This window comes from Sturnira hondurensis, unplaced genomic scaffold, assembly GCF_014824575.4.
Source record: "Sturnira hondurensis isolate 20B ecotype Veracruz unplaced genomic scaffold, ASM1482457v3 Scaffold0007406, whole genome shotgun sequence".
In the NCBI taxonomy this organism is placed as follows: domain Eukaryota; kingdom Metazoa; phylum Chordata; class Mammalia; order Chiroptera; family Phyllostomidae; genus Sturnira; species Sturnira hondurensis.
The window spans coordinates 7,710,654-7,723,379 of NW_028080037.1; the positions used below are offsets into that span (position 1 = coordinate 7,710,654).

A 12,726-nucleotide genomic window follows, 5' to 3' on the forward strand; every position below is an offset into this window, starting at 1 on the left:
CCACACGTCCGAGAAAGGAAGGCGTCTGGAGTTCTAATACTAATGTGGCCACCAGCGTGGGTGCGCGTCTTTCGGCAAGATTCTGAACCTCTGTGGACCTCGGTGTCCCTGACGGCTTCTGGCGGTGACTTTGCTTGGGGGTGGAGAGCAGGAAGATGGAATTCGGCACCCGAGAAGATTTGTTGGAGGGAGCCCGCGTCATCCAGATTTCCATCTGCACGCGCCAACCTTTTCCTGAAATTCCCTCAACCCCCTGAAGAGGAAGGTGCAGCCGGAGAGCCCATCCCCCGCTGTCCGTGGCTGAGAACTGCTCTGGATTTCGGTTAAATCAATGTTGCAGGATTCTTTAGAATTTGTAGATGAATCATTTGTTTTCATGTAGAGGGTACAGGTGACGGTTTATGCCAGCACTGTCTTTAATTATCAAAGAAATGAAAACAACTGACATAGCAAACTAAACGGAATTGTTTTAAAAAAAAGAGAGACCATAAATCTTTACATACTGAATGTCGAGTAGCCATTAAAATTCAGATTTTCATAGATTTGGTCACATGGGCAAATTCTTACACACACAAGGGAAACAAGCGGGACTCAGAGCTGTGCACAGAACTAGAGTCAAAATTTAGAGTATATAATGTCAGGGCATGCAAATATTTAGGCACAGATTCCAGGGTTGGTAAACTCTGGCCCACAGGCCGCACCCAGCTTACTGACTCTCTGTGAATAGCTTGTGAACTAAGAACGCTTTTTTTTTTTTACATTTTTAAAATGACTGAGAAAAAGATCAAAAAAAGAAGCACGTCTCCTGGGCACATAAAAATTACGTGAGATTCAAATTTCAGTGCTCCAAAATCAAGTTTGACCGGAACATGGCCACACTCACCGGCTTCCGACTTCTCGGAGGCTGGCGACCCACTGCAGCGGCAGGGCTGAGGCGTCACAGCGGAGGGCACGTGGCAGTAACGCAGAAAATGTGTCTACCTGCGCCTTCCTGGAAAAAGCGGGCGCACCAGGCACGAAGGGACAACCAGGGAGGAAATACGCCCAAGAGTGTGTTGTGAGATGGCTGGATGGAACAGGCTTTTAATTTTATTCTTATGCACCTCTTGTCATTTTCACCTTTTCCTAACAAAGTGACTACGTGATGAGTTTTCTACTCACCCAAATGTGCATTTNCTTCTGGCGGTGACTTTGCTTGGGGGTGGAGAGCAGGAAGATGGAATTCGGCACCCGAGAAGATTTGTTGGAGGGAGCCCGCGTCATCCAGATTTCCATCTGCACGCGCCAACCTTTTCCTGAAATTCCCTCAACCCCCTGAAGAGGAAGGTGCAGCCGGAGAGCCCATCCCCCGCTGTCCGTGGCTGAGAACTGCTCTGGATTTCGGTTAAATCAATGTTGCAGGATTCTTTAGAATTTGTAGATGAATCATCTGTTTTCATGTAGAGGGTACAGGTGACGGTTTATGCCAGCACTGTCTTTAATTATCAAAGAAATGAAAACAACTGACATAGCAAACTAAACGGAATTGTTTTAAAAAAAAGAGAGACCATAAATCTTTACATACTGAATGTCGAGTAGCCATTAAAATTCAGATTTTCATAGATTTGGTCACATGGGCAAATTCTTACACACACAGGGGAAACAAGCAGGACTCAGAGCTGTGCACAGAACTAGAGTCAAAATTTAGAGTATATAATGTCAGGGCATGAAAATATTTAGGCACAGATTCCAGGGTTGGTAAACTCTGGCCCACAGGCCACACCCAGCTTACTGACTCTCTGTGAATAGCCTGTGAATTAAGAATGCTTTTTTTTTTTTACATTTTTAAAATGACCGAGAAAAAGATCAAAAAAAGAAGCACGTCTCCTGGGCACATAAAAATTACGTGAGATTCAAATTTCAGTGCTCCAAAATCAAGTTTGACCGGAACACGGCCGCACTCACCCGCTTCCGACTTCTCGGAGGCTGGGGACCCACTGCAGCAGCAGGGCTGAGGCGTCACAGCGGAGGGCACGTGGCCGTAACGCAGAAAATGTGTCTACCTGCGCCTTCCCGGAAAAAGCGGGCGCACCAGGCACGAAGGGACAACCAGGGAGGAAATACGCCCAAGAGTGTGTTGTGAGATGGCTGGATGGAACAGGCTTTTAAGTTCATTCTTATGCACCTCTTGTCATTTTCACCTTTTCCTAACAAAGTGACTACGTGATGAGTTTTCTACTCATCCAAATGTGCATTTCTTAAATACCCTGCACAGAGTACGTGCCTGATTCGCAGAAAACAGTCTTCTGGGGCTGGGGGGAGCAGTGGGTGCCAGTGAAACTACCTTCTCATTCCAGAGAGTTCACGGTCACTGGCCACCACCCTTTATCACGTGCCTACCATGCGCTGAAATTGTGCCACTGTCTCTGCCTGCTGGGTTTCATTCCAACGTCACCGCGACCTGGCATGGGAACTGCTTGTACATTTCCCTCCCACAAGTGGCTACCCTGAGGCTCGGGGACACAAAGCTACTTTTTCAAGATACGTGAGGAAGGGGTCAGAGTCTTCGCACTGATTTTCCGGACCCCCGCCCGCAATTTGTGGCCGGGAAACGCTGCCTCTCCTGGGGTAGAACAACGAGGATCCGGGTCGGACTCAAACCCTTCCTCCCTGGGACAGCAGCATGGGCAGCACTCCGCACAAGGCGGGGACACGGGAATACCTCCCCCCACATCCTTGCCGGAGTGTCCAAGGAGGTCGTGTCTCCGTGGGCCGTAGACGTGCACGCTGTTCTGTCACCTGCCCTTCAAAACTTTATCTCACCATGACATCACTTTCCCGTGTAAGAGGCGGGGCCAGAGCCAACCACAAACTGTGAGCAAGGAGCCAAGCTGCTGACCAGATGGACCAGTCTGAGCGCACTTGACCTGCCGGCCCCAAACAGTTCACACAGGCTCACCTAGAAATCCTGTAGTTAATGACATGCCCTTGTCCCCTCCCCGGGGACCCCCTGCTTCCTCCACTCCTATTTCCCAACCCCCTCTTCTGGGGGCTAAGCACAGAGCCCCCAGAAGAGAGAGGGGCAAATGCCCACACAGACACAGGTCCACTGGGCCCCTACGCTGAGAGGGAAGGAGGCGGACGTGGGTGTGCGCGGCAACAAGGGAGCAGTGGGGTCCAGGAGAGAATGAGTTGCCAAGACTGGCTCAACACAGTGATGAGAGATGGAGACAAAGGGAAGAGGAGCTTGTGTAGGAAGAAGTATCGGGTGAAAGCCAGTGAAGCTGACCCACTGTAGACCCAGCATCCGACACACCTGGGGCTGGTCCCAGCTCTGCCATTTATTTACAAGTCCTGGGATCCTGGGGACGTCCCTTGAGCTCTCAAAGCCTCTGTTTCCTCATGTAAAGGAATAATATTACATGCCACTTCCTTGGGCTGGTATAAAAACTGAATCAGAAAACGCAAGGAAACACTTAGCATACTTTGGGGCATACAAAGCACTATATAATAATAGCCATGTGATTATCATCATGAGTATTTTTGTCATCATTATCACCCCGATGACATTAGGCCAGTTGGTTTGGAGGTGGTTTCGGCGTTCAAGGTTCCTTGAGAGTCAAGCAACAAGATGGAAGAGAGAAGACCTGGAAGCCTTCGGATTTAAACCAGGAAACATGGGGCGCCTTCCACATCACAAACCCTGGTGATCTGAGCCCCCGTTCGGCACCTTTCCGAGTCTCAGTTTCCTAGTCCGCGGAAATTATTATAACATCTTCCTCACTAGATTACTATAGAGATTGGGGCAGGTGGATAAAATTAAAACACCTCTACACATCAGTTATTTTCTTGTGACTTGAGGGATGTGATTTCTTAAAAGGGTGAATGAGTCAACTGCTTTGCCTGCTGCCCGCCTGCCTCCAGCACTCATCACCTTTCTTTTCTATGGACTCCTCACCACCCCGCGCCCACCACCACCAAGGCCTCAGTGATCTGAAACAGTCATTCCCGTTCCACCCTGTCTCATCTCTGAAAAGCCTACGTTGTGCTGGAGTACGTTTCCTTGCACAGGCTGCCTGGCCCCGGGAGCTGCCTGCTGGTTGCACGGGGAGGCGCCGAGGTGCAAATGGGAAGCAGGTTTCTCTCCTTTTGAAGCTTCCCAAGGTTCCACACTACTTTCACATCCTGAATTACTGGACTGAGCTCTAGCCAACAAAACAATCCCCTTTAAGACTCGAGGGAGAGCCTTAAGACTGGAGAGAGAGAGAAAGGGACATCCCGGAGGAGACTTTTCTTGGGACCAGTGAGGCCAGGACAGACTTGGCTGACAGTAGGGATTACACTGGAAGGTGTTATCCTCTGGGAGACTGCACCACTGAGCATGCTTTGGGATGCAAGGAAGAGAATATTCGGTGACACTGACAATGGAAAGACACTTTAAATGGAAGGACGCTTTTCTCACGTAGAAGGAGGCCTGGCAGGGGCTGTTCCAGGGTTGTTGCTATTGCTGATGATGGCAGGGATCAGTGGCAACACCCACGAGTCATTCTGCCTTCCCCTCATGGTGACAAAATGGCTGCTGCCACTGTCGCCATCAAGCCCTCCCCAGATAAAACCCAAATCGGGGAGGCAGGAAAGAAGATCTGAAGGAAAAGATCTCTCTCCTTACAAACCTGTTTTTTGTTTGAGGAAAGAAATTCTGTACTGAAAGCCTTTCTCAAAGCACCCCCTTCCATCTTATTCGCTAGATCTGAGTTACTTGGTCCACTTTGGACCAATCACAGGCCAAAGGGAAGGGGGTTGCTGATGTCGGTGTAGATCACTGTGATCATTCCCCGGGGCTGGCTCACTGCGACCCTGAATGAAATTGAGGTTTTGTTAGCAAACAAAAAAAATGGTAAGGGGGTCAACCGCCTAGCAGAGATGGTTTCTGGGGACCGTGTGTGATCATCCTCTGTCCATCCTGCCCCAGCTGGCATGAGTCAGGGCTCTGGAAATCTTTGTTGAATGGATGAATGAATGAATGAATTTGACCTGGCGCCTACCAAAACACCCAGTACTTAGTAGTTCAGTAAATAAACATTTATGAATAGCACTGAGGGTACTTGAGAATGATTTGTCAAATGAACTATAATCCCCAATTCCCAGATTCCTTGTTTCTTAAAGAAACTGATGGACAAAAGGTCAGGGGACATGCTCTTTATCCAAGCAGTCTTCAAAGAACCAGATATGTGGTCCGAGACCACATATCAATAAAGTCCTTCTATAAAAGACCAGATAGCATTTATTATATTTTAGGTTTTGCAGGCTAAACAGTCTTTGCTGAGACTACTCCGCTGGGCCACTGTAATGTGGAGCAGCCATACATATGCAAAACAGCCTGGCGATGGGCCAATAAAACTTTATTGGCAAAAAGAAACCAGGCAGCTGGCCGGACTTGGCCCGAGGGCTCTCATTGGCCGACTCCCACTCTAGACCACAAACGCAGGATCCTGACCTGGAACGTGGCCCTCCAGCCCCAACATGGCAGCAAAGCCAAGGGTATTTGGGCTTCTGTGTTGGGACCCCCTGAGAAGTACCCCCAAGACAGGGATCAACATGCAAGCCAGGCAGGGAGGGCAATGCTGGGGAGGATTAATGGGAAGAAGTGGGAGGGGCAGAGGCAGGTGTGACACCTTGAAAGAGGAAGGTCTGGGCAGGGAGACCCCGCAACCACAGTGAACTACAGAGTCTCAACAGACTGATGGGGGACCTCAAGTGACTGTCATCTGCTAGCGGAGCCCTGCCAGCCTGAAGGGGGTGGGCTAAGGCAATGTCCCCACCCAGCCTGGGGTGGTGTCCCCCTCTTCTGGTCAGCACCAGGGGGCAAAGCACATAAAGACCTTGCCATAGTTCTTGGTGCTTAGAAAGTGCTGCTCTCGTGGTTGCTCCTGCCGTTCCCATCGTGGGTCCTGCCATTCCTGCTGTGTTCGGGACCTCTCTGTAGCCTCGGGGTGTCTGGGTCCTGAGGGAGTGCGCCCTGGAAGAGCGAAGATGCAGGGTGGTCCCTGGGGAGCCCCGACCGCCTGAACCTCTAGGGGGAACAGCCGCGTTTCCCAGAGTGGGTTCTGTGGAACCCTGGGCTGCGAGAGGGCGAGGCAGGGCAGCAGACGCTAAGCCAAAGTAGGCTGTGCTCGACGAAGTGAGAAAACATTTTTGGAAAATAAATGTAAACAAGTTCCCTCCCCGCGCATCTTCTCACAGCCTTTGATCCAAGGTTCAGAGGGTTTCCTACGCCTACCTTTTGCTGGCGCCTGGGTCGTACCGCAGTGGGAGAGGCCCCGTGAGCAGACCAGGAGCCAGGTGAGCCCACGAAGACTGTCCCTGCCCACTCCCCACATTCCCCAGGACTGTCAGGCCGGAGTCCTGCAGATGCCAGACAGGCTTGGAGAGAACCAGTTCAGAGCGCGGACTTGGGGCCCAGGCCTACCTGCCGCAGTCTCCTCACCTGTAAAATGAGTACAACCGTCGTTCCGACCACGTTAGGTTTGTGTAGGAATAAAAGGAACTACTTTGTGCAAATGTGCTGGGAACAGGCACTTGGAAAGGAGGGTCTGCATGCTGCCCGCTGCCGCCCGCTGGCACCTCACATCCATCACCTCCGCTCCTGCAGGAGCTCTTGGAAATTCGCTCAAAATGTCCAACCCCAGTGAATGGAAAGTCTGAGACTTTAAAAGGGTTTCGGTGAAACTTGGTACCTGAGGGGAGGTGAGACGATTTCCTGGAGGAGCAACCACGGGTCCCGAAACCGGCAGAGTCTGTGTTTGCGGCACGCCGCCAGGTGCCAGGCTGGTGAGCCTCCCCGGGGGGCCCGGCGGCAGGGAAACTCCGCAGGGAGACGCCGAGGGGCCGGAGCCGGAACCCCACTCAGTGGTGACGTTCCCCAGAATCTTTTCAAAGTGTCAAAGGATATTGGAACCATGCTAGGGCGCACAGCAGTGTTTTAAACGTTGTGAAAATTGGCCACTTTGGAAACAATTTGGTTCTACTCGGTGTATTAAATCATTTCCCCATTTTACGACTTATAGAGAAAAATAATAATAAATTATTGTCCCCCAAGGTCCTGGGAGAAATTGTGCTGCAGCAGTAAGTTATGGTCACTTGTACTATTTAAGAGATATCCGTAGCTGTTTTCATTTCAATAAAGAAACAGAGATTTGGTGAAAGGTGTGATGGGAAATCCATGTTCCTGGATCACGGGGGTTTTCGCACTGGGGGGTCCCCTTTCACCTAACTCCATAAGCAAAATTATTTTTCAATTATAGGAGCTTTGGGGGCAGCGGTGAGTCTGGTGAGTAGACGTCTGGGCATGAGCTAGGTATGTGGGGAAGCTCACGGTCAGGGTCAGGGGCATGTTAGTGAATTACAGTCCTGGGACACGATGGTGAATCTCCCTCCTACCTCTTGCTTTGTTCTATTTATGGAAGGAGAAGCAGCAAGGAGAATCCTAGAAATGCGTAACCCGGCGGGTGATTCTGATCGAGTCAGGAAAGTATGTTTCATTAAAAAAAAAAAAAAAGGACTTGTTTTGACACTGAATTTGCCACGTGAAGGGGAGGGGGAGAATGAGCTAAGACAGAGCGATAAAGTGACGGGTCGGAGCAGTGCTGGGAGTCGCTGCCACGGGCCAGGTGCCAAGAATCAGAAACCACACAGCACCCACTGTCTGCTCTGCTGGAAGCTGGCAGGTGACACGTGGGGGGTGTGGAAGACATCGGACAGTTAAGGTCACTGGATGTGGAAGAGGAAGTCCCCCGTTCCCCCACACCTTGGAGTCTTCACGGCCCTGCAGGATCCCCTTCCCTTGAGCAACATGCCTCTAACAGAATACCGTGCCACTGGATACTAAAACGAGCGTCCGGCCCTGAATACTCACACACATGTGGGGTGTGGGGAGAAGGAAGGTGCTTCTGAGACGTAAAGCAGCCAGCTCTCACGAGAACCCAGCTTTTCTCGGGGGTTCTCCTGGCTTCAACGCGCCTCCTGCACACATTATCTGAGCCGCCAGGACCCAGCAGGAGGAGGGGGCTCGTGGCCGTGTGACGTCCTCGGGTCCCGTCTTGGCAGCCGCGGCAGGAGGCTTCCTTGACCGTGGGGATGTCACACTTCGACCAGTACAAACTCAGCCAGGCTGTGGCCATGTCAAAACCTTTTCCTCCCCTCAAAGCCCGAAGCGGCTCCAGCAGAGAGAAGCTGGCCGGCCACTGGTGGCCTCCGACTTCCCAGAAACTTGGCTTTCAGCCACCGAGACCAACAGCTTGACACCCAGGGCATCCTGGCGTCACCAACCATCCAGGCAGAGTGACTTCCAAAGTTGTCACCTGATGGGAAATGAGGGTTTGGGGGAGACAGAACCAGAAATGGAGAGAGAAGACAGAGCTGCGTGGTAAGAAACTGTCCCCTTTGGCCTCAGTATTTCACCACCAATCTGGCTTTGCCGTGTGGGAAACTAGAAGAACAGTTACCATGCTATTCTGGAGACTTCCAAGGAGCAAGGGAAATGCCAAGATGGTATAATAAACTGTTTTTCAGCATGAGTTCTGAGCTAGAATGACTGGGATAGAATTCCGGACCTGCCACCTACTCAAGGAATCTTGGACGTGTTCTCTGGCTCCTGGGACTTCCGTGTGTTTATTTGTAAAACAAGGATTGTGAGAAAACCAACTTCAGAGCGGCTGTGTGGAGGGCAGGGGATGCGTGTTTAAAGACGCTACGTCTCAACGGCGTGTCGTCAGTGCTGAGTCAGTGGTCTTAGTGACTGTCCTGGGCAAAGGGGGATAACATGAAAGTGAAAAGGCTCAAAGGGACCCATCAGTTTCTCCCCGCCAATGCTGGACTTGCTTTGGAACGTACAGTGCCCACCGGTGGCCCTCTCTGGAAGGCCTGAGATGCTCTGGGCTGGACTGAAGGTGGCTGAGTCACTTCCCGCCACGCTTGGAAAAGAGACATGGCGTAGGCAACGCAGGCAGCTAAAGGGTAGGAAAGGTTTCACCCCCAACGGCCCCTCCTGGGCCGGACTTCAGAGAGACGGAGTCCGCCTCCTAGCCTGAGACTGGGGAAATCATACAGCCATGGGGTTAAGTCAAAAACCGTGCGGCGAGCTCCGGGTCAAAATGGGGAAGATCCGACTGGTGTTGGAACTCAGGTTCAAAGTCAGGGACTGACACCGGGAGTCAGCTGAGGTCAGCGAAGACTGAGGACGAACAGGAATGTGTAGTTAATTCAGAACTCTGGTCACATCACCCGGAACCCAGGTTCTGTCTTTCTGCTCCGTTGCTATCCGGGGGGTTGGCTCGCCCTGTGAGACTGCCCAGCGTGGTTCTGAAATGTTGCTCAGGTCTCGACATCACAGAAAACAGTTTCCAGATGTAGGAAAGGGAACATCTGTTTCTTGTATCTCTTTTTAAGAGTGAGAAAAGCCCTGCCTGGTGTGGCTCAGTGGATTGGGCACCAGCCTCGGAGCCAAAGGGTCGCCGGTTCGATTCCCAGTCAGGGCACATGCCTGGGTTGTGGGCCAGGTCCCAAGTGGGTGGGGGGGGTGCCTGAGAGGCAACCACACATTGATGTTTCTCTCCCTTTCTCTCTTCCCCTCTGTCTAAAAATAAATAAATAACATCTTTAATAAAATGAGTGAGACAAAAACATCTCAGGAAAGCTCAGCAGATTCCCCCTCAATTTCTAATTGACAACTACATCACATGACCTCACCTAAACCAATCACTGCAAAGCAAGAAGGAGGCACCATGATTGGCCTAGACCCCACACGATGCACAGACTCGCCTTTTTCTGGGACGGGAGCTGGGGAGGGGCCCACCTCCTTGTGAAGTGAATGGCTGACCAAGTGATTCCTGGAAGACACTGGAGCTCTATTTCCAAGGCAGAGTGGGGGCGGGGTGCGGCTGAGTAGTCACCCAAGAGCATGTTACGTCTCCGCCCCATGCTCTCCTGCCCAGACCTCAGATTTTGTCCTCCGACAACTGTGGAAAGTTTAGGCACCATGCTAAGCATTTCAATGTTGCTTAACCTTCACACGAACCCGATGAGGTAGAGGGAAGCCCCATCCTGACCCTCATTCACCGTTAAGAAAACTGACAGTGCACGAACTTTCCTAAGGTAACGGTTATAGGATGGTAGACTCAGGACCCTTGATATTGACCGGTTCTCGGGCTGGGCTGCCCGGGACGACAGCCATCGGCCACAGGCAATTCTTCAAAGGACTTCAAATACAAAGTCCAGTTCCCCGGTCGCACTAGCCACATTTTAAGTGCCTAATGGTGGCGTGTGGGCTGGTGGCTATCACGGCGGAGAGTGCAGACACAGAACACTCTCGGCATCACAGACAGGTCCGTTTGGACCGCGCTGTCCCAGAACCCAAGACCTTAACCAACCACTCCCCCGCAGGGGTTCCACGCGACTCACGTGGTGAACTAGTGGTCTTCGTGGGGGTTCCCCCAAGTAACTCCATCAAAGGCAGAAGATTCTCACTTCCTCGACCCTGCTTCCAGAAAAAAGGCTCAGTCACCGCATGAGACTCTTACTTTTTTTCTGAGAAACTTCTCAGTGATCAAATACTAGGGGAAGGGAGAAATCGAAAGGCATCTCCCTTATCCTAGGACTGACTCCGAGGAGGAAGAACCGGAAAGGCAACAAGGCAGTAGTAGTGCCCTCTGAACTTGGAGACGCCCCAAATCCCGCTCTAGTGAGCCTGTCTCTCCACATCTATGTCCAGCAAGAGCCCTGCCAAGGCCACGTCCCCCCAAGCTCCTCCCAGCTCTCACGCAGGCTGCCAATCCACGGCAAGCGTGTTTCCCAGTTCAGGACAAGAAAACATTGTGTCAACATCAGGGGACGATGTGGTTTGAAATGCAACACCCAGTGAGAGCCCCCGATGCTCCTCCCCTTGATCCACCCTTGCAACGGTTCCTCAGTGGCCAGGGCTCAGGAGTTGCTTTGTGGTCTGGCTCATCCGACGCTCAGACCCCGGAGAGTTGGGGGGCTGAGCGGGGCCCCTCCACAAAGGTGCTTTAATGGCAGTCGGGCTATGGCACGTAGCAGATAAGTGCCCCCCCTCATTCGTCCCCCTTTGTGCTCAGCAGGGCGCCACCTTGGGGCTGGGGGGACACAGGTGCCCTCGGGAAGATGGAGGGTGTCTGGGAAGAACTAGGCTTGAGTCCCTCCTCTGTTACTTTCCTACCCTCCCAGAAAGGAAGGTCGTCGCCCTTCAAGATCCCATCTCTACAAAAAGGAGCAGAAATCACCAACTTTCTGACGTCGCTGTGAGGGTCTGAGGAGGGTGGGCTTCCAAAGCATCGAGCACATAACACGCCTTCAAATAAACGTTGCTTCCTCATCCTTCCCATTACTGGACACTTGCCTTCGAAATCTGGATGGAACTGGGATAGATTTCGCAAGTACCATATTTTGCAATGTATATGTGCCCTTTTCGCCCGAATTTTTTGAGGGAAAAATAAGGATGCACATTATACATGGATATAATGATTCCGCACCATGGGTATAACAATGGATACTGTAATCCTGTGTATAATTCCACAAAAACAAGGGTACGCATTATATGCGGCAAAAATAAGGTGCTCTGGACAGGGGACTGGAAATATCAGCAAATTTCGACCACAAGAATTTTTTTTTTTACCTTAACTTACCCAAATTCTTCTCTTATACTTTTTAAAATATATTTTATTTTATTTTTTTAAATTTATTTATTTAACTTTTGTTCAAGTACAGTTTTCTTTCTTGTATTCCCAGCCCTGCACCCCCCACTGCTCCCCACCCCCCTCCCATCTCCGCCCCCCGTCTTAGTTATTGTCCATGTGTCCTTCATACTTATTCATGAAAAATATGGAACGCTTCACGAATTTGCGTGTCATCCTTGCGCAGGCGCCATGCTAATCTTCTCTGTATCGTTCCAATTTTAGTATATGTGCTGCCGAAGCGAGCACTCAACCACAAGAATTTTTAAAACAGGCAACACCTGACTATTTCTTTACTCAGGAGCACGGACCCTTTTCCCCTTAGATTTTCAAATTAAAAAAAAAAATGACAGCCAACAAACGCAACCATAGCTATCCGATGTGAATGAATCAAAATCATACCCATTTTCTTATAGAATTGTAGTCATTAGTGTATGTATGCCATGAGATGACCAGGGTTGAAAATTGCCAAGAACTGCCAAATCCTGGCAGTGAGCTGTCATCAAATGCCAGACAAAGAGAAGCAAAAACATTGTGTTATTAGCTGAGGCTTCAGTGCCAAATCTCCAGGCAGGGCAGGGATCGCCCGGGCCAGGTCTCACCACACTCGCACCACGCGGAAGCCGCCTCGTCTAAAGCCGGCTAAATGGCCTCTGGCCAAAGTCAACCCTGCCTCCAGCTCTCCCTGAGCCCTGGCTGTCTCACCTGCGAAATGATCCGGGACTTTGACGGGTGGGGAGCAATTTCTAAGAGAGGAGGCTGTAGCTCTGTGCTACCTAGCCAGAAAGACAGAAAAGAGGAGATAAGAAGATGGACAGGCACGGGGCTATTCTGTGCTGCCTCTGGAAAATAAAACCCAACCCATGTTCACCAACATCCCTGCTCCGGTCCAAGCTACTCCTGCTGATAGGGGTAGGGGAGCATTTCTGGCCATTGATTTCGTTTAAAAGTGTGGAGGTGGGGGAGGAGCCTTGAGCCATACTTAAGAGACTCTAACTAG

At 51.0% G+C, this 12,726-nt stretch overlaps 1 non-coding gene across 1 annotated transcript; it reads right to left on the reverse strand.

Annotated features, from left to right (window-relative positions):
- Positions 1–11,868: 11,868 nt before the first annotated feature.
- On the reverse strand, positions 11,869–11,975 carry LOC118991368 (U6 spliceosomal RNA). The gene has a single exon (XR_005067396.1). It is a non-coding gene; the product is annotated as a U6 spliceosomal RNA (small nuclear RNA).
- Positions 11,976–12,726: the final 751 nt, after the last annotated feature.